Consider the following 19,917-nt stretch of genomic DNA (forward strand, 5'->3'; position numbering starts at 1 on the left):
AGTGCAAAAAAGCTCACTTAGAGAAATGAATTAGATTTCTGATTGACTTCTTCTGAGGAAGGAATGTGGAAAAATGAAAGTGGTTAAAAATTTTGAAGTTGAGATTTTACCAAAATTGTTGCCCAAGCATGACTCACAGGACAATAGGAGGTCAATAGTGAATTACAAAGCAAACTCTGACCTCACCCAAATGAAAAGCAAGTACTAAGAAATATTCCCGGGCACTGCAATAATTCGCCTTAGATTGAGATGCCACTCTTTGAGTAAGAGACTAAATTTACCAAGGTTAGACCATCATTCTTTCACACAAATAACTAAGGGGGAACAAAGAGTCTTAGTCTTTCAGCTTATTGACTCTAATGGATTATTTTTGAAATTTACATTTAAGTAGTACTAAGGATCCTGCAGGTATGGGTAGACATGGACCCTGATCCCAAACCTTGTTGTCTAAATCGGTATTATATGTTCAAAGGCTAAATGGTCAACATTTTTCCTATGAACAAAACCAATGCAAAACAAAAATTGAATGTAAATTCTCATTATTTTGATGCAAGACTTGTTTGATATTTTCACAGTATTCAGAAAATGAAAGAAATAAGCTTCAGCTATCTTGCTTTAATTCAACATGTGTGTACATTAGCTGGGAACAAATCAGCTATTCTGTAACATTCTTAGATCAAACATTACAGCTGGCATGCAACTACATTCTTATGTTGACAACAAAATTAATGTGACTGGTACTGAACGCTAATGAATCTCCGCAAGATTCTTAATTTTTACTGAAAAAAATATACCATCCTTTAGGATCAGCTGATCTCTTACTGGAATCAAGGATGTGGATTTCTGAACTCTCGGTAGAGATCCTGGAAATCTCTTTAGTGTTGCTTTTTTCAAAGGAACAGCATTTACTTTCTTAATGCTACAAAGGAATCGGCAAACTTGAAGAGATTCAGACAATAAGATCCACAAAGAACAGTCAAGTCTGGATGCTTGTCTTTTTTCTTTATCTGTTTTTTTTGGTAAATATTTCTAAGATACTGTTAAATGATACATAAGTTATCCCACAGTTTTAAGATGCTGTTCTTGCTATTCTACTACTTTGTGAATGAGAAAGAACTTTCTCGTTTTTGATGTTGGAACCACTACTTAGAGAAAAACATTTTTATATGCACATACCACCAAACTTTAGAGATGAAGTATGATAACTTCCACCAAAAAGATGAAAGCAGGAATGGAGGCTGAAGAAAAATCACTTGAATATTCATGGAAGAGAAAGAAGAAGAGGGAGAGGAGAAGGGCTTTCAGATACAATGTATTAGAATCAATTTGAGCAGGTTTTTTGTCTGTAGTTTTCAACCAGGTGAATATTGAGGAAGAAAAATTTCTCAGCTGACGACATCTCAGTAGGTTGGGTTACAATTGCAATTATGACATTTATTCTATATTTTATGTTTAAAGAGAAAGCCTATTGATCTAAACATAAGGACATGACAGAAATAACAAGAACTCCTGAAACTGTGCACTTGCTTTTCAAACTGGCTTCCCATATATATGTATATGTGATCTAGATGAAGACTACTGTGCAGGGATTAAGACTTCTGTATCACTGTGTTTAGTGCAGATAGGTCTATACTCAAAAGTTAAATGGCGCTAGATGTGGACCTGGCCTTTGCCATATTATTATATTTTCTGTTAAATTGTTAGAACGGACCCTGGAACACTTTTTGCCATGAACTCATGACTATTTCCCTAAACAGTACCCAGACAGATTATGGGGGTTTGCAGGGGCTAAAGATTTTTCTCAAAGAAGAGTTCTGGATGGCAAAAGTATGAATGCAGCTAGACTATGCCAGTTCATCTGGGGCAGCAAATAGGTGTGAGCACTACAAGTATAGGTGCAATGATAGTATTTGTTACCTCTTAAATCCTTACATCACCCCATAAATCTTTCTTGAATTTTGTCCTTAGAACACAATGGCTAAAATAACTTTTCTAAATGCCTGTGTGATATCTGAAAATATAATCTTTACTGGAATTAAAAGGCATTCTTCATAACTAATAGGTTAGGAACAAGATATAATTTTCTTAATCATACAAGTTCTTTTCTTGGTCTGAAGACCAACCACACAAAATCATTTTACTAGAGTTCAAGCCATCAAGCGTTATTGTACATACAAAGACAATTGATGTACACTACTACCAAATAAAACTGTCTAATAGCTTTAAAGGCAGACATCACAAGACCTGTATGCTTCAAATTATCTTAAAAACCTGAGGCTGGAGAAGTAACTGATACACGTAAGGTCTCTAACTGTAACGTTACAAAAATACCCTCTGCAAAATACACATACATGGAGGTAGGTATCATTTTTTGGATTTTAATCTTGAATCTTAAAAGGTGCTTGAATAGATGTTTGCACAGACTAAGAGGAGTATCACCGTTCTGTATATTTTCATGGTTTCCAAATGTCCCAGCAGCAATTTAAAGATTAAATATAACAATACCCATGCAACATGAAGTGTGTCAGTCTTAGTATTTATTTAGTCCAGATTAGGAACAAATCTCCTAATCATCTCCTTTTACTTCAGCTTGGTTTGCATTGCAGAGCAGTTTACAATGGAGAGTTTGCATTGGGGTACTCCAACTGGATTTATTTTGGATTAAGTTAAACTTGAGAAAGTACCCCAGTAGCACAGCTGGTGCAAACAGGTCACTGATGATCATTCAGTCTGTAGGACCAGACAGGAACCATACTGAAGCAAACCTTTCTGAGGTGCATATGATGAGGACTTCTAGGCCTCAACATCAGCTGTTTCACCCTACAGATCCACCCTTAGTTTGGTGCACTAATGCAGACACGCATCTGCATTCTGATCCTAAGAAAAAAGAAAACAATGCAGTCAGTAAGAAAAAAGAAAATGATGCAGTCAGTGCTATTTAGAAGACAACCACAAACTCAAGTAGATGTTCATGCTTCTAAGAAAAAAAAAACCCAAACCTATTCTATTTTAGCGTTTAAACTACATTTTACAAAATAGGGCCTTGGAATGTGGTTTTAGTGAGGATTTGGGGGATTGATTTGGACTGATGGGTTATTTTGTTGATCCAGAATCTAGGATCCTGATTCATGTCTACCAGCATGGTATAGACTTAACTAGTCATCATCATCTACAGGATGGACATTTGCATCAGTACTCAAGGCTCATTCTGTATTCACTGGAGCTAACAGTCGTCTCTAGAAGCTGCTTCATCTCAACTCCCCTAGAAAGGGGTGATGTAGCTTTTTCTCTCCATTAAGTACAGCAGAAGCCTGAGACTACCAGACATCTAGTTTACAGATGGATTGAATGGTAAGTTGAGTCTTGTCCCATCTCTCTACTGGGTTAGGTAAAAGCATACTGACATAAAGCAATGAAGATCTAACATGTTTTTAATACTTCCCTTACAAAGAGACAAGAATAACATCGAGTCAAAGATTTATCCTTTTTCTTTTGTCTTACATTTTAAGTGTATGTGATCAGCAAAAATTTGTATAAAATTCTCTGTAGTTCTTTAGCTGAAAATCCTCCAGGAATTTATTTCTCAAGAAAATGTAAAACAAACTACACTGAAAACTTCCAATAACTTTCATGATTAATTAGTCATAGGTTTGCAATTTTCATGAACATAAAGGATGGGTGGTTTTGCAAATAAACCTTTGCTAATGCTCATGTGATTTAGCCAAGAAATGCTTTCAGTGTTCATAAATTTGTGGTTTTATACCAGTGTTAAAAAAAGAGCTGTGGGAATTTCAAGGAGAACTATGTGTCTAAAACAATTAGCCTTGTAAGACATATTTCATTAAGAAAAGGGGAAAACTCCTTGAAGTGAAAATGTGAATATTATGTGTAGAAAATAATCTTACCAATCACTGTGGAAGAAAGAGAGTAAAGCTTAGAAAATAAAGGAAAGCACAATTATGTTTTATGACCACAACAGTTCCTTTCTTTGATCACTGGAGAGCACTGTTCCCCTATGAAACAATTTGTTTTAAGAGCACAGCTAGGCATTCTAGTGCAGAAATGGTTTGATGTAGCAAATTACATAACAGGTATTATGGATTCAGAGTTGTGGAACAAGAAATGTTAGTTTCCTGGAAAAAAAATATGTAATGTTTTATGGGATTCCATTCTTATATTCCCCAGTTTATACTGATAATATCATATTATTCATTACTTCTACTGTAAGAATGCCTATAACTTCATCAGGTCCAGAGATCTATTGTGTTAGGTATAAAATCCAAATGTGTATATCCAAAAGATTAGCACTGTTTTTTTGATAAGTATGTTTATTATAAAAATTACACAAATTGTGTGAAATCTAGAGTCAACATATATAAGCAGTCACCTCTGGGCAGATGATAATAAAATCACCTCTATCCTTTGTTGCCTGAATTGGAAGGACTAACATCATATCTGTCCAGACCTGAAATTGTTTCAGTTAAGTATAAAATCAGATTTCCAGAAAAGGCTGCAAAAATAGTTACCGTGCAGCAGTTCAGAACTAGAAGTATCTTCTGATCAACACGGAGACTTAATCAGTAATTATGAGCCATCTCTGTCTGGTTTGAGTATCTGGGTATAAAAAAAGCCTTGCAAACCCCTGGATAATTTTTTATGTCTCAGGTTTCAAAATCCAATCAGGGGTTAATAAGAATCTTTTCCAGCTTATCTTTGGTGCTCCTGCCTTTGTGCAACTACAGTTTCTTATTGCACTGCTGAGTTTGACTTAGCAGAGTGAGACTTTGATCAGAGTTCTCTGCCCTACTTCTGTAAAAGCAAAGATGGTAGCATTCTGTTTTTATGTTACATCATGAGACATTTAATGGAATGCAATTAAATGTATTTATTTTTTAATCTCTATTTAAATGAATTATCTTTGTTGTATCAAAGCAGAAACAAGGAGAGAAAGTAATACCTTGCTATCAGCTTTACCCTTTTTCTGGTGTAATAAATGCTTTGTTTATTTGTTAGGCAATCATGTATATAGAACAGGTCTGTTAATCCTACATGTTATTCTTTACATATAGAATGTATTATTTACTAACACAGAAGGAGGGTTTTCAGGGGGCTGATCAAAAGAGAGCAGTGAGGTCTGCTGGACATCATAATCCACAATGAGAGCTGGAGCTCTACACACTGAGGAGGATCTGAGCCTGTAGGTCACCTACCACATCTCATCTGCAGCTCTATGACCATGTCAAACATCTTGTTCACTGGTTATGTATAATTCATCATACTGTATTAATTGAATTGCACAGAGAAAAGACCTGATTGTTGAGATAGCCTTTCCATTTCACAGCAGTAAAGCTCCATTGATTTCCAGTCAGAGAAAGGGATGACATGAACAGAATGTTTGAATATTTAAATCAACTGAGCATAGCACTGACCTCTCCAGCTTCCCATCCTGCTTAAGGACCTCTGCTAATAAGCAGCAGGCACTCACACATCAGAAGCCCATCCTGCAGAGGATCACTGATCAAATTAATTCAAAATCGATTATGGGGCCATACACAAAAGGAGATGATGACTGGCAACATGCAGGATATGAAGCTGACAGGAAATGTTCTTCGAAGTGTGGAAGCAGGAATTAATGCTGCATTTATTAGCACTACCTTTATTGAATTGCTCTGGGCTTTGGCTCAGTGAGTACCTTGAGCAATAGAGAAAGCTATGGCTTTTAAATAATTAGCTGAGAACAACTCTTACTTGCATATCTGAACAGCAAAGAGAATGCAGATGTAGTCAGAACTTGCTTTAGCTTATTAACATTATGGCATGCCATGACTTCCTTTTTACCTGACTTTGTAACGAGATTCAGGGTAGCTAGCACAGATCTGAGGTGATTATGTATGCAGTGGCAGAGATGGGGAAATGGGAAGAGACAAATAAAATGTAGCGGTTTCAGATGTTAAAGTGGGATCCAGCGAGCCTCAAAGCTGTCCCAGGACAGAGCTCCAGTGTGATTGGCATCAAAATTGTACCACAGAGTTACATGAATGTAGGAAAACAGGTGCTTTAGAAGCTTTGTAGCAGTCAATGTTTACATGGAACAGTACCAAAATTTTCGATATCATCTGAATCCTCAGTGGAGATGCTGCAAGTCTGATGAGCTCAGTCATTGTCAAATGGATGTTGGCTTCTACCTTCAGGACTCTTTAGATCTAGGAGGGGACCCAGGCAGATGAAGTGTGTCACTCAAGCCCTGAGATGGTGTCTGATTCTTATTGACCAGTCATTGCCCTGAACTCAGATGAACAGACCACCTGTGTTTTGGTTTGTGGCTTACCAAACCAATGTCAAATGCTATTACCTAGCAAATTCATCAATGCCATGAATGTCATGGATGGCAACAAATGTCAAGATCCTTGATTTGTTGCTGCTTGAAACATAAACCTAGCTTTGATGTGCTCAGAAATGTGACTTTCATGATTTATGATGCTAGTCTTCTGCATGCTGGTACCTTTCTAAAGGGTCACAATAAATTTCAAAGTTTCTTCTCCAGACTCTTACCTTGCTGTCCGGCAACTTCAATTCTGATAGCAGCAGCCCCCACCCCTGACTTTCTTGCCATTTTCCTAGCCTGTTCTTTCCAATTCCAAAACCCTCCATGCTGAGATACTGTTTAAATAAGTCATATGAAAAAGATTTGAAGCATCTAAATTCTCTGTCTTGCCCTTTCATCCAAGTGCCTAGAGGAAAATGTCCCTCTCTTTGCTATTATATATCAATAAAAAATAAGTAAGAAGTATTTTGTTTCTTTTCCCTAAAAAGCTGCTTTACTTTTTGATTATTCCCCTCTTCTTCTCTGTTATGGTAGTCCAGTATACAAACAAAGCACTAGACTGAAAAATTAGAATTTTTGATCAGATAACAGATTGTAGTCTCATCTCATTTCTTTCCTATCCAAACTTATCCTTTCTTACCTAATGAGATTAAAAGATTACTTTTTGGATCTCAGTTTTAATAAAAAAGGAAAAATTAAATTTAATTTCTATATTTAAAAATAGATGAAATCTTTACTGATTTGATTCTGAATTTATTAGATTACTCAAAAACAGGTCCTATAGAAAACAAGAAACAACAGCTGCAGAGGAGAGAATAAATCTGCTAATAGCAATAAGTAAATGTTGATAAAGCTTTTATTTAAGATGAATATTTTATTTATATATGACTGGGGTGGGGCGGGGGAGAAGGTTCAGTGTATGTTTTGGTGCCTTCCTGATCAATCAAAAAGATGTTTGGTTTTGTTTTTTTTTAGAATAAAATATCAGGAATATCCAATTCATCCGATTCCAAGAAGCCTCCCTGGTGGTATAAAATAAAGTGAAAATTTTATTTTCAACCTCTAATTTAAATAGGAGGAGAAATCTTTAATATGCACAGTCTTTATTCCAAGCAGACTGAACATGTAAGTTAAGCAAAATAAATAGAAATCAATAAATAAAATATTACTGTGAAATTCTGTGTAGAATGACTGCTTGTATTTGTCATAGTAATCTCAGCTTTTTTGGTGTATAATCTAAATAATACCATATTGTGTGTGTGTGTGTGTATATGATATAGGCAAAGCTTGTATATGTAGAGAAAAGCAAAATTAAAAAAAAAATCATTTGTTATGAAATTCTCTGAAAAAAAAGCAACCTAGCATTTATCATGACCTAACCCAAAACTTTGTATCTGAATGGTTTTTCATGCATCATTAAGATGGATATATACACATCAAAGCTTTTTATTTTCCATTCCAGTCAAATTGTTTCACTAGAAGGTTGTTGTTGTATTTCATTTTTCCTCTCCCTCATGGGTTTTTTCATCATGTTTTTTAATTCCTGGCAAAAACACTGAAGCATACCTTTAAAGGGTTTATTTTCAGTGAAAATCAGACTTTTGTGAAAGAGCTAGTTCAGCATAAGCTTTCCATCTGAAATATTTTCTATTGGGAAAAATAGCATTGTGCCTTCAAATGATCTAAATATAGGGGTTTTCAAATGTTTCGTAAATGGACACATATTATCAGACAGATAGTCCTTTGAATCACTTAGCCTTCTGCTCATGGTGCCCATGTCACCTGCCAGCTCATTCACGAGGGCCAATATGTTTTTTTCCATTTACTGCTGTGTAATATCCCAGTGTCAATTATAGCAATACCTAACATGGGAAATTACCATCAGGGAACCACAGACATACTGCTTTTATATAGAAAAAGAGAAAACAGCTTTTCCCCCCCCTAAATTTTATTTTACTTTCTGACTGTCCTGTTCCTCTCCTGGAAACAAGGGTATGCCAGTTTACAGTACACCATCTGTACACATAATAATTACACTGAGAAACACTGATGAGGCTAGGGATCTCTGACCCAGTAGGTTATCACTGTCCGTAAACTAACTGATCATCCCTAAATATCCTAGGGATTAATATGAAACCAACGAAGGTCAGCAGGTGCCTTTCAATAAACTTTGGATCAGACACAGAAAATTCAGAAATTCATGGTCCATTTTGAAATGGAAAGGCTGATTAGAAAAAGAATCCCCTGACAGTTGCATTGAGATTTTAATGAGCAATCTGCAAGCAGAGCAGTGTTAAAAATGACCTTCCAGTAATTTTCACAAGTTCAGAGCACTCAACAACTTTGGAGTACCCTTAGAATAAGGTATTTCCCTTCTGTGGTTCCTCATTTGGTCTTTTAGTTTCTTATGTATCTTAAGTTTACCAATACTATACTTCTGTACTTCTGTGATATAAGTGGATTATTTAAAATGGCTTTAAGCCTAAAAGGGAATTTCTTCATCCTGAGTGCCACCATCTTTAACTGTACAGACTGGGTAAGGGGAAAACAGAGTCATGTTGAGGACTGTACTTCAAAAAATCCTTTAGTATCTAGTTGCCAGTGGACCACAACTAACTACTAATTGATCCCTTTAGATGCTTCTCCAGCTTATTTTTCACTTCAGCTTTTATTCTCCCCCCCCCTTTTTTTTCCTAAATCCAACAATCTAAAAATCTTGTGATAAAGCTCTTGCTAATTTACATAGCAGAGGTTGCTATAGCAACCTGGCAGAACGTTTCCAGAGGCAATATACTAGAGGTAACCTTTATCTTTATGTGAGAAATATGCTTTAAAGGTTTGTGATAGTCCTGTATAACTCTGTTTTTTCCTCAAGATGCTTAATCATGCAGCGAAGTCAAAATATTTCAACTTCGATATCACAGTCCTCAGCTTGGTGAGTACTGTTGTCATAAATACATATTATGACCTCATTGCATATCAAAGCGTGAGAACCACTGAGTTCAAAGCTGTAAGATGTGCTGCTGTCGGACACGTACAGCTGAGGCTTTTGCACATTGTCAGAATGGTTTTCCAAGCATATTTTGTGGCAGCCAGGTTCACTGAGAATTCACTATCTCTTCTTACACACCAGCAGTGCTGCATGTCAGTCTGCAACCACACGGCCAGCTGGCTTTGGACTCCTTACACTAGGCAACACAGAACTTACACAGACTGAAGGGTTTGAAAAAAATGTGGCCAAAATTCAGGTATTATGATGACATCAACCAGCAGATCTGTCATACACCGCTGATAAGAATACGGATCCCTAATGGATCCATTAAGAAGACTAAAAAACGTTTGACTGCAATTTGCTTTAGTGCTGTATTTTTGGAACTACGACAGCAATATTATAGTCCCATAAATGTGGGGCTGTGTGAAATATATCAGTAATTCAGAAAAGGAAGAATTTTTGCCTTTCTATTGCTGTGAAACTCTTCCTGTGACCTTCAGAGTTGACTTGTGTTACACTACCTTGCTATGTCCCAGAGAGCCTTTTGAGTGGCTCCGCCTCTCCCAGCCCATGCAGACTGACCCATCCCTCTTAAACAGGGACACACTCTGTTGCTCTTTGACTATAGTGGAGGAGCTCTGGAAGAGTTGTGGCATGTGTTCAGGTGTCCATGGACATGTTTTGTAGACTTTCTAGGTGCTTAGATGGTTATTATTCCTTTATTCAAATCCTACTTGACTCAAGCTGGCGTGTCATGGGCAGCACAGAATAAATACAAGACTATAGTGGATCTGGGTACTGGGGTTTGCTCAATAACCAACAAGACTAGAGCTTTTACTCTACTTGACTGTCTCTCAAACTTGTTCCTCCCCACCACTATGTTCAGCAGGTCTTGGCTTCTCTTCCCAGCACAGAGAGATCACTGCTAGCCCAGGAATTCTGGGGGCAAAGTTGCATTTGTTCATGCTCTGTTGCTGCTTGCAGTTGGTATTGGGTGCTACTAGCCATGGTCCTGAACATCCCCTTGCATATGTCTTATTCTATCTCCCCAACTTCCCCGACTTCCATGATCTTTACTCCAGCCAGCATCTTTGCCACCTGTGATCTGTGATCTTTCCAAGATCACATTTTCTTTTCAGAAACCCTTCTTCCAACCCCAAGCACTTGGTTTTCCCAGTCTAAGCAGCTTATGTTCAGAAGCCTAGTGCCTGACCACCTCCTAACTGGTGCTTCTGTTTCATCTCTGTTGATAGAAGGATTCAGGGTGTTCCACTTTTGTTTAATCCAGGCATTATCAAAACCTATAACCAGGTAATACCCATTGTGTCTAGCAGGTCGCAGGTTTCTGCTTGGGAGTGCAAAAGTTCATATTCAGACATTGACTTGCAGACAGATGTACACCCAATTATCTGCTGCCTGTTAGCATTCACAATTTAAGCTAATTTTTGCCTATGCCGACCAGGTGAAAATAAAATACTTAATTTGCAGCATCCAAAGCAGTTAAAAATTGTGCTGACTTCCCCTCTTCTGACAAAGAGGTATTGCTTTGTGCTTGCCATATATTTCAAGATGCATCTAAAGCAAGAAGAGACTTTTTTCACCAAGGAGTTCACCTGTATAAAAGAGCTTTCATCAGAGCTCTGCAATCACACCATCAGACAGATTTAGAGTCTGCATCAGCTTTTCTCCTCAGAAGCCATTTATTCCCTCCTGAGCTGAAAGGCTGTCAGACCTCACTTTGCTTTAAACCAAGAGTCTTACCCCAACTTAACTGGCTAGTGAACAATTCTTTTCCTTAAAAGGCAGAATCCACTCTGCCTTGGTTGCTGTTTGTCTTGGATCATTGTGCAATACGTCTCTCAGTGGACTTTAAATTATATTTCTAGCTGAATGTTAGAAGCATACCTGAAATACTCCCCCTCCTCCCCCCCCCCCCCCCCCCCCCCCCCCCCCCCCCCGAATATGCTGTGTGTAGCTCGTTATGGTTTCCTGTCCGAGGTGCACCCTCAGAGGTGGGAATGAGTTTAGGGTGACAGATATCTAGCATTTCCTTCCTGACTTTATTTTAACAATTAGAGAAGCCCATGGAATAGGAAAATAATCTAATCCTAAAAATAGGGAGATTGCTATCAAACAGACCGAGAGCCCAAGATAAATCCAGTTTAAAATATGTTACTCTAAACTAAGGCAATGTAAAAAGCTACATAAAAAGCAGTGCTTGGTCGAATGCCTTAGCACTACATTAAAGTAGGACTGTTTCCAGAGGAGATAATCTGCTAACAGGTCTGTTCTTGCCTCCCCACCCTGGTTACCATCACAGAGCTGCTGCACCTCACTGCAGAGATAAGACACAGCAGCAGTGCAGTGGCTGGAGCCAGTCAGACTAACACGTAAGATTTCTAGCCCAAATTCCTCTTTTCAGGGAGGCTTACTGTTGTAAAAACATAAGCTTTCAGCTGGTATTTTTGAGTTTTGAATATTGCTCAGAAGTGATATGTGGCTTTCTTTGGCGTGGGGGAGACAGGACATTGCTGAGGCACAACAGTGAGATCAGGGCTGCATTGGTGTGTAAGGTACTGGCCAGCACAAGCAAAGGATTTTGACAAATCCACACCATTCTAATCACTCTTTACCACTTCTTAGATCACCAAGAGTTTGGTGTGCTGTACGCCACAGGCCATACCACATCCCTTAGCTCTGTAGTGAATTCCGTGACAAGGCATTAACCAATGTGTACAATGTGTAACTTGTTTCTGGGTACATCTTCTGAAACCATCCCATCTTACTCTGAAGATACCAGATCAAAAAATACACCATTTTCTATGGCAGATATCTCAGCTGATGGTCTGCCTCACTGTTAAAGACATGGGTCCGTATTTATCTGACTAATTTTAGGCAACTTAATTGATGTGACAATGCTGGGAGCTCAGTAATTAGCAGGGAAAGACAGATTCCCTCATTGAATAACTCAACTTCTTGAACATCTGTATCAGCGTCTGGAGATACCTGCCTCCTGGCACTGCCTACATAAAGACTCAGAGACAAACTCTACATTTTGGCAACTCTGACAAAAGGTCTAAAGCTACAAAGGATCAGTCTGTGCCTTAAGTCCACCCTTTTATTAGAACAACATCCCCAAAGTCCATGTTCTCATAGTTTTTCACTTAGATGGTAACGCCTCTCTGGATTCACTCATTCCAGGATGTACTTGCCAATTTTGTAGGTATTCCTTGCTCCTAAGTATGTGAATTTGCATTTAAAACTCATTTTGTTTGAAAGAGCCCAGCTTACCAAGTGATTGGGCTCCTTGTACTTACCAGAGAATAGCCTTTGTTTGAGTTGTGTAGCCTCAATCTTCCAATTTAAATTACATTTTTTCCTTTGTACAGTATTTCAACTGATTCCTGAATTCAACAGAAGCATATTGAAAATTATTGCACAAGGAAAAACTTAATTAAAAACTGAAGATCAGGGCTGTATAATTCAAGCAAAGGTTGTAGCTAATTTAACAGCTGTAAATTCCTAGGGGTTGTTATTTATATAAAGCACTTAGGACTTTTATTGCACCTTTGGTATGGCATTTAATTAATTAATTTGGCATTTCATAGCACATGTTCTGATTCTCTCTGTGTGGTAGATGCTTCACATTTCACCTGAAAACAGATGTAAGATTTGTGGTTACCCAAATGGAGCCATTCCAAAATTTATAAAAGGGCTCCTTTGCTTTCAGACGTGAGTAGAGAGGATTCCTGGGTGCTGAAGCAAGTGCATGACGTGTTGAAGTCAGAGGCTGTAATATTGGCGAGATCTGAACACTTGATGGACTCCTTAAAAATCTAACGTTGTTTGTGGGTGCTTTGTATGCCCCTCCCATGCCTACTTCAGACATGAATGCTGGCTGCTGATGAAGGAAGAGACCCCTCACAGAAAAGCTTGTAGATTGTCACCAAAGTAGGAAAATTTTCACATCTTTATAGCTCTTTTCAGGATGTAACAAACATGAAGATTAATAAACAAAAAGCCATCATGTCCCACAGAAGTGGGAAGAATTGGATCTAAAAATGGAGATCCATGGTGTGCAATGCACAGTTTTCAAAATGCTGGTGCAGTGAGGGCAAAAAATTACCTAGTCCACCCTTTCCATCGTTTTAATGCTGAATAATACATGGTTGTGAATATCAACATGAAAAACATATATGAAAAAAAGTTTCCTTTCTGATATTTGTGTGCATGGAATTAAGAGAAGACTTATTACCATTCCTCATTACAAAAAAATATATGTATACATTTCTTTTAACATAAACTGAAGTTTCACTATTGTCAGCAAAGTTATTTGTTTGAAACCACATTTTAAAATTTTATATATATATTTTATTAAGAGATTGCATAACATATTGTGTAAATTATTTTAATCTAAGCACTTTGATTTTTTTTTTTACTGTTAATCTTCAATTTTGTTACATTAAATATGTAACACTAAGGCTGAAACATTGAACATTGTCAATGTTTATTTAAATGTGATGTTCTCACTACACATCATTCAGAAGAGACCGACATGCTGCTTTTTTGTTTGGAAATGGATTTTCCTTTGTTAAATTTCTGTGAGTAGGAAACAAAAAATTTCTTCTAATAAAGATGGAAGTAAATGTACTTCAAATTGTGTGTAAGATTCAGAAATTAGGACTTGTCTGGACATAGAGATATTTGACCACTGCCTAACAGAATATATAATGATTTTTATCACATGGAAATTAAACCAAGAGTGTTTAATTTTATTTCTTTTTAGTAATTTTGTTTTTTTTTCCCCACTGAGAACGAGTGAGGGCACAACTTCCAGAACAGGCAGTGGCAACACAAGTGCATCACTTCTTCCCAGCCAGGCAGAAGTATCCATCTTTGACTTCAATCTTCATAAAACTTCTAGATCTTATAATCTTGGAGATGTATGTTCCCTTAACTTGGTGCATTCCTATTGTAAGGGAATATAATGCTGTCAGAGGTTCCCTAAAATGACCTGCCTGGTCTACTGGTACAGCTGCAGAAGGTGGCATATTACCTGTAGGTGCTTTGCTTGCCTGATGCAAGCATTTTGGAGACTTCAGGGCATCTTAGATAATACTAGAGTGCTGACATCCAGGCAAGTTAAGCAGCTGTAGTCTACCTCATCTGATTTTTCAAGTGGTAATATTGATAGCATGCATTGATTGCAACATTACAAAACAGAAAGAGTGGTTAGTTTTCTGAGATTTAAAAGAAGAAAAAAAATATCCAAAACTTTATATTTGTGCTGGAGGCTGTTTACTTTTACTGTATTCATTTTTAAACTAAGCTGTGGAATTTGGATCCTATGAGAACTTACAAAACAGAATTTTGTAGGAAAAAAACCCCAACAATTAAAATCAAACAAAAAAAATTAGGAATGTAAACAATGTGCTCAGAGTCAGTATTAAATGCATTCCCTAAACCAAATGTGTCTTAGGAATTCAGATTGTCATATGAACAATAGATTAATCCACCATTTGAAGATAACTGTTTCAGTTAGGCAAAGTACTGAATGATGAGGCTGACCATTTCAAAATACTTCATCAATCTTTTAGCCTCTGTGGATGATGGAAGAAAAAGAAAACAGGCACATTATTATACGGAAAGAGTAGTTATATAATGACAGCTCAGTGCTTATGTTTTCATTTTAGCAACATACAAAGAAAAATTAGGAAAATATCAAGAAACACAAATTTCTCTTGCTCCCCAGGAGAAGGTATGTTTCAAATTCACCGTACAGCTGTACAATATGGTGGAGCAAGGTGCCAAGCAGGGTAGGTACTCTGTGGATGACTGGGCAGCAGCTACCTATCTCCTGGGCCTGAGGATCTGCAAAATCCTTCTAGTCTACTGCTCCTAAAGCATGAATACTATTGGATCCTCTGGCCTAGCTAAACGCCTGCCTGCTTTCTCCCTTCTCCTCCTCTCTTTCGTCCTGGTTTTGCCTTTCTTCCTGCCGCCTTCTATCTGATGCTGCACAGGCAGCTTTGTCTGGGCCAAGGCTGCATCACCTATGGCATCGGCATCGCCGTGCTCATCTTCTTTTGTGTTGTGGGAATGAGCTACTTTTACTGTCCTCAAGCAGCCCTCTGAAACAACAGGATTTGTCACATACTACCTTTATTTGTATGAAGTAAAATGCACATGCACAGTGTTTCACTTGAGCATTCTAAGATTAATGTTTCTTCACTACCTCTTGGATATCTGGTTTTTATTCAAAGATAAGATTAATAGCCTACAAATGATTGCTTTGATGTGAAAAGCTGCAGAGGGAAAGAGGAAAGAGCAAAATCCAATCTAAAATCCAAACTTGCTTATTAACATAAGACTATAACCTAGTAAAATACAGGATTTTCAATGTCAGTTAATATGAATGGATACATGTCTAATATTAATCCTTTAATTAATTATGTTTTATGTTATGCTGTAAGGCATGTTTTTTTGCATACTAGAACCACCTTTATGATTTAGAAATTCAGAAAAAACCCTGATAATTTCTACTTATGTAGGGTCTCCTTTTCCAGGTCTCTTTTCTCCTTTTAACAACTTAGGGTTTGAGAGATAAGTCATCTTTCTACCTCAGTTAAAAATATGTAATTAAGGTGTTGAGGTGAGCTATATATTTTACCATACATTTACAAATCTGGAAAAAATGCCATCTATGATAATACTCCATATCAGTACATAGTGACCTTTCTCACCTGCTAACCTATTTATGTTTCTCTGAATGTCGTGCGTCCTTTCCACCTGCTTTGCCAGGTACCCCATGTACTTCCTAAGATTTCATGTTATTCCTGAGAAAATGTTTAACTGAGTTTGGATAAAATGTATTTTTCACTCATCTCTGTCCAAAATTTAAGCATTTTCTATTCTGTTAATGAATAACTGGAGCAGCAAATGTGGAAGTTTCAGTTTTTATGGGGAGCAATGAATACTGGAAAGTAAATGCTATATAGGTTCCTTGCTCAGCTACTGAATGTAGCAGTTGAGGTCTATCCCACAAGGCATTAAATGGTATTTACAGTCAAAAGCATTATTGAGATTTTCAGTCATGTTAATACTTGACTGATCCCTCTCTGATTAACTGTAAATGAGAAAGATTAGGTCCATTAATATTGAAATGGATACCAGCTATGGGAGCTTACATAGCTCAGTGGGCTCCAAACCTGAAAAGAAAAAACTGGGGCAGAGAAGAAACATTTTATTTTTCTTATATACTGTCTAAGGGCCTGACTAAGTACCTTTTGTTGCCAATGGCACAAATCCTACTCTCTCCAGTGTAAGACTGTAGCACCTTGCCTATAGGCAAGACCAATGCGTAATTCTCCATGAAGGATGTGGCCTGAAGCACAGAGGTCTACAGAGAAATGTGGATGGGTGGGCTGTGGCAAGTGGATGATGTGCTCTTTCCAGGCTTACAGCATCTCTCTTTTTGCACAGGTCCACTGCTTAGAAGGTAAGACTGATGAAACTTGGCCTCCCTCATTTTGATGCCCCCTTTCAGGAAAAGTGCTCCCAGCCACAGACAGTTGTCTTTCACTAGTGTTTAAATGTGAGTTAGGTGCTGGTTAAGGAAGAGGAAGAAAAAGTCTGCATTTACATTCTAGAAAACAGTGATTTCCTCCAGTTTGATGGTTTAGTGGAGGAAAGTATAAAACGGTTTTGTTCTTGTCTTTAAAGTTGAGGGGTTTCTTCCTTCTGCCCAAGATGTCTTTCCCTTGTGACTTTCCTGAGAAGGGCTTCAGAGCCCCACAGGGCTGAAGTGGTCTGAAGGATGCCTGGTACAAAAAATGGTTCTCTGGGAAGGAGACACTGTGGTGGCAGAAGCTGTATTTGTGGCATGTCTGAAGAACAGAGAGGGTGAGGGGATAAATTATGAAGGTTATGGAAATACACTGCCTATAAGTGGTGGGACTGAGCATGTATACTATTGTAAATGATGAAAGAACAAGGTAAGAATATAAACAGAGCCTATATATAAAAATAAGCCTATATATAAAAAGAAAAGTTGAAGACAGTAGAGACTATGCAGAGGACATATTAGACATGCAGCAAAGAGCATCAGGTGAGACTCCTAGGCTTTCTGATGCTTATTTCTATCTGTTCCCATCACTTTTACATGCTTAATCACACAAACTAAAGAAATACTTATATCAAATGAGAGTACAGAAAACTACAACCACTGCAGGAAAAGATAGCATAACTGAAATGAGAAAAAAAAAAATGCACATTATTCAAGATTTAAAAGGAGGAAACCATTGTGAGCAGAAAGATGTTGAGAGACAGGAGAATGTAAATGAAAACAAGAGAGTATTTTAAATATTTATTTGGTATTGTGGGTGATGACATTGACTCCATGATACCTAGATAATTGATTTTTTAATTCTCTATTATATACTTTTTAACCAGAGAATACTTGTACATTCTGCCATTAGTATCCAAATACTGTTCACTACAACGTAAAGAAGCAGAAAAATCATATATCAAATTCAAAGCACCACTGAGTATCAAGGGTGAGTAACCTGAAGGATGCCTCCTTTCAAAGACCGGCTGCTACGAATTTGGGATGTCCCATTTCTGCCATGCAGCGGGAAGGATGGTACAAAGGAGAAGACAGGCACTTGTAGTTTTGTTGTTCCAGAAAGACTAACAATTTGCGCTTCATATGGCAAGTCTTCTAACAAGTGTGATTACATTCCCAGCTCAGTTTGTTTAAAGAGAGAATTATATTCATGTTTGTCATATTTGTGGACTAATAGCTTGTGATATTTTTGGACTTTATGCAGTACAGTTTTAAGTTTTTTACTTGTGACTAAAGGTAGTTTCTATGGTTACGAACACAGTTCCATTTTTTGCTTTTAAAAATACAGTGATTTTTCTTATTGAAATAAAAGGAAGGCAAAAACAGTTTTGCAGGAATAGCAATTTCATGTCACTTTCTTTTTATTTTTGTATAGTTCACTTAATTTTTGTACCTTATAGGATTAGTCCAAAAAAGTGTTTGTTGGAAGAGTTTTCTTGTCATAAAAATGAAGATGGATTGAAATTTGACAGAATATTGTCAGTTTCCTAGAGTTTTACTTTTCTGAAGAGGAGGATGGATTTAGGGACATTTATTTATTTATTTAACTATTTCCCTTCTGATAACTTTAAAATACAAAAAGTCACTATACTGCAAGCATGGGTAGACATAAGAGGTAATTATACTGTGGCTCGTTAAACAAGAGGAACGCTGTGTCTCAGCTGTCATTTGGGGTCACAATATTGATGATGAGGCAATGGCAGGTCATCAGACTGGGATACTACTGGAACTGCGAACTGCTTGCCCCTTTCTTTCTGTGGTTTGTTGCCCTCAAGTACAGAGGAATTAAAACTCAAGTTGCTGCCCAGTTTATACCCCCACAAAAGTTGTTTTGCATGTACTTTCACCCCTACCACCTTCCTGAATTTAATCAGCAGTAATAGTCTTAAGCCAATGGTGCTGAAAGTAATGCAGACAATATTTCAGGTATGATCATAAAATATTTTGCAAGAATGGCTATAAATACTATACATTTAATAATTTCTTTGATGAGAGGGAAATCAGACAGTAGGTATGAAGTACCAAAGGACTGTATCTGATGAACATGGGCAACTCATGCTGCAGGAGAAAGAGTATACTCACACTGCTGGAATTGGTATGAGAAGGGGAAAAAAATCACTCTTCTCCACTTCTGTAGCCTCACACATTTCTTTTAGTGTTAAAATTGTGAAAATAAGAGTTGCATGCTCTGATATCAGCTACAGGCTAAGCTTGTTGCAGAATAAGGCTTTTTTTACATATAGTCAACATTTGCTGCTTTTGCCAGGCACAGACTACATTTTTGATCACTTACCCTCTTAGCTGATATTGCTGGAGGCTGTGAGCACAGATACACAGTCAATATTTGCTTTAATAAGTAATTTTCCTAGCAGCAAGAAAATGATATTATAAACTCACCTGAACTGACCTCTGCTTTCAAAGCCCTTTTGGCAATAGTTGTGTATCCACAAATTCTTTGACCTTTCAGTACTGCACAAATATATGGATCACCTGTAAATACCACTCAAATATTGTGCTGAGATTTAACTGCACCAAAATTTATGCTTGGAGTCTGATCGTTTGGATCTCTTGCAAAAAATAGTAAGAAGAATAATCTTCATTTATAAGATGTACAATACAGTGCAAATTGTGGGAAACAATATTTTCAGCTGACACCAAGACTGTTGGCTTTGATGCCATTTCATTGAGAGTTTGAGCTCAGGACTTGTGAATTTTATCTTTTCTTCACAATAAGAAATGTATAAGGACAATTATCAAGTCACACAACATTGTCCTCTATGTAGTACATCTGTATTATGCTGCATTGTATAACCTCAGTGATGTTATCCAGGCTTTTTTGGTCAATACTATGTCAAAAAAAAAAAAAAAAAAAAAAAAAAAAAAGGCAAAAAAAAAAAAAAAGCCATCATGTTAACAACAATGTTTTAAAATCTTGGAGCAAAGTGTGATAGAAATGAAACTATTATAATACCCAGT

The sequence above is a fragment of the Falco naumanni genome, chromosome 3 (assembly GCF_017639655.2).
Source record: "Falco naumanni isolate bFalNau1 chromosome 3, bFalNau1.pat, whole genome shotgun sequence".
NCBI classification, from domain to species: domain Eukaryota; kingdom Metazoa; phylum Chordata; class Aves; order Falconiformes; family Falconidae; genus Falco; species Falco naumanni.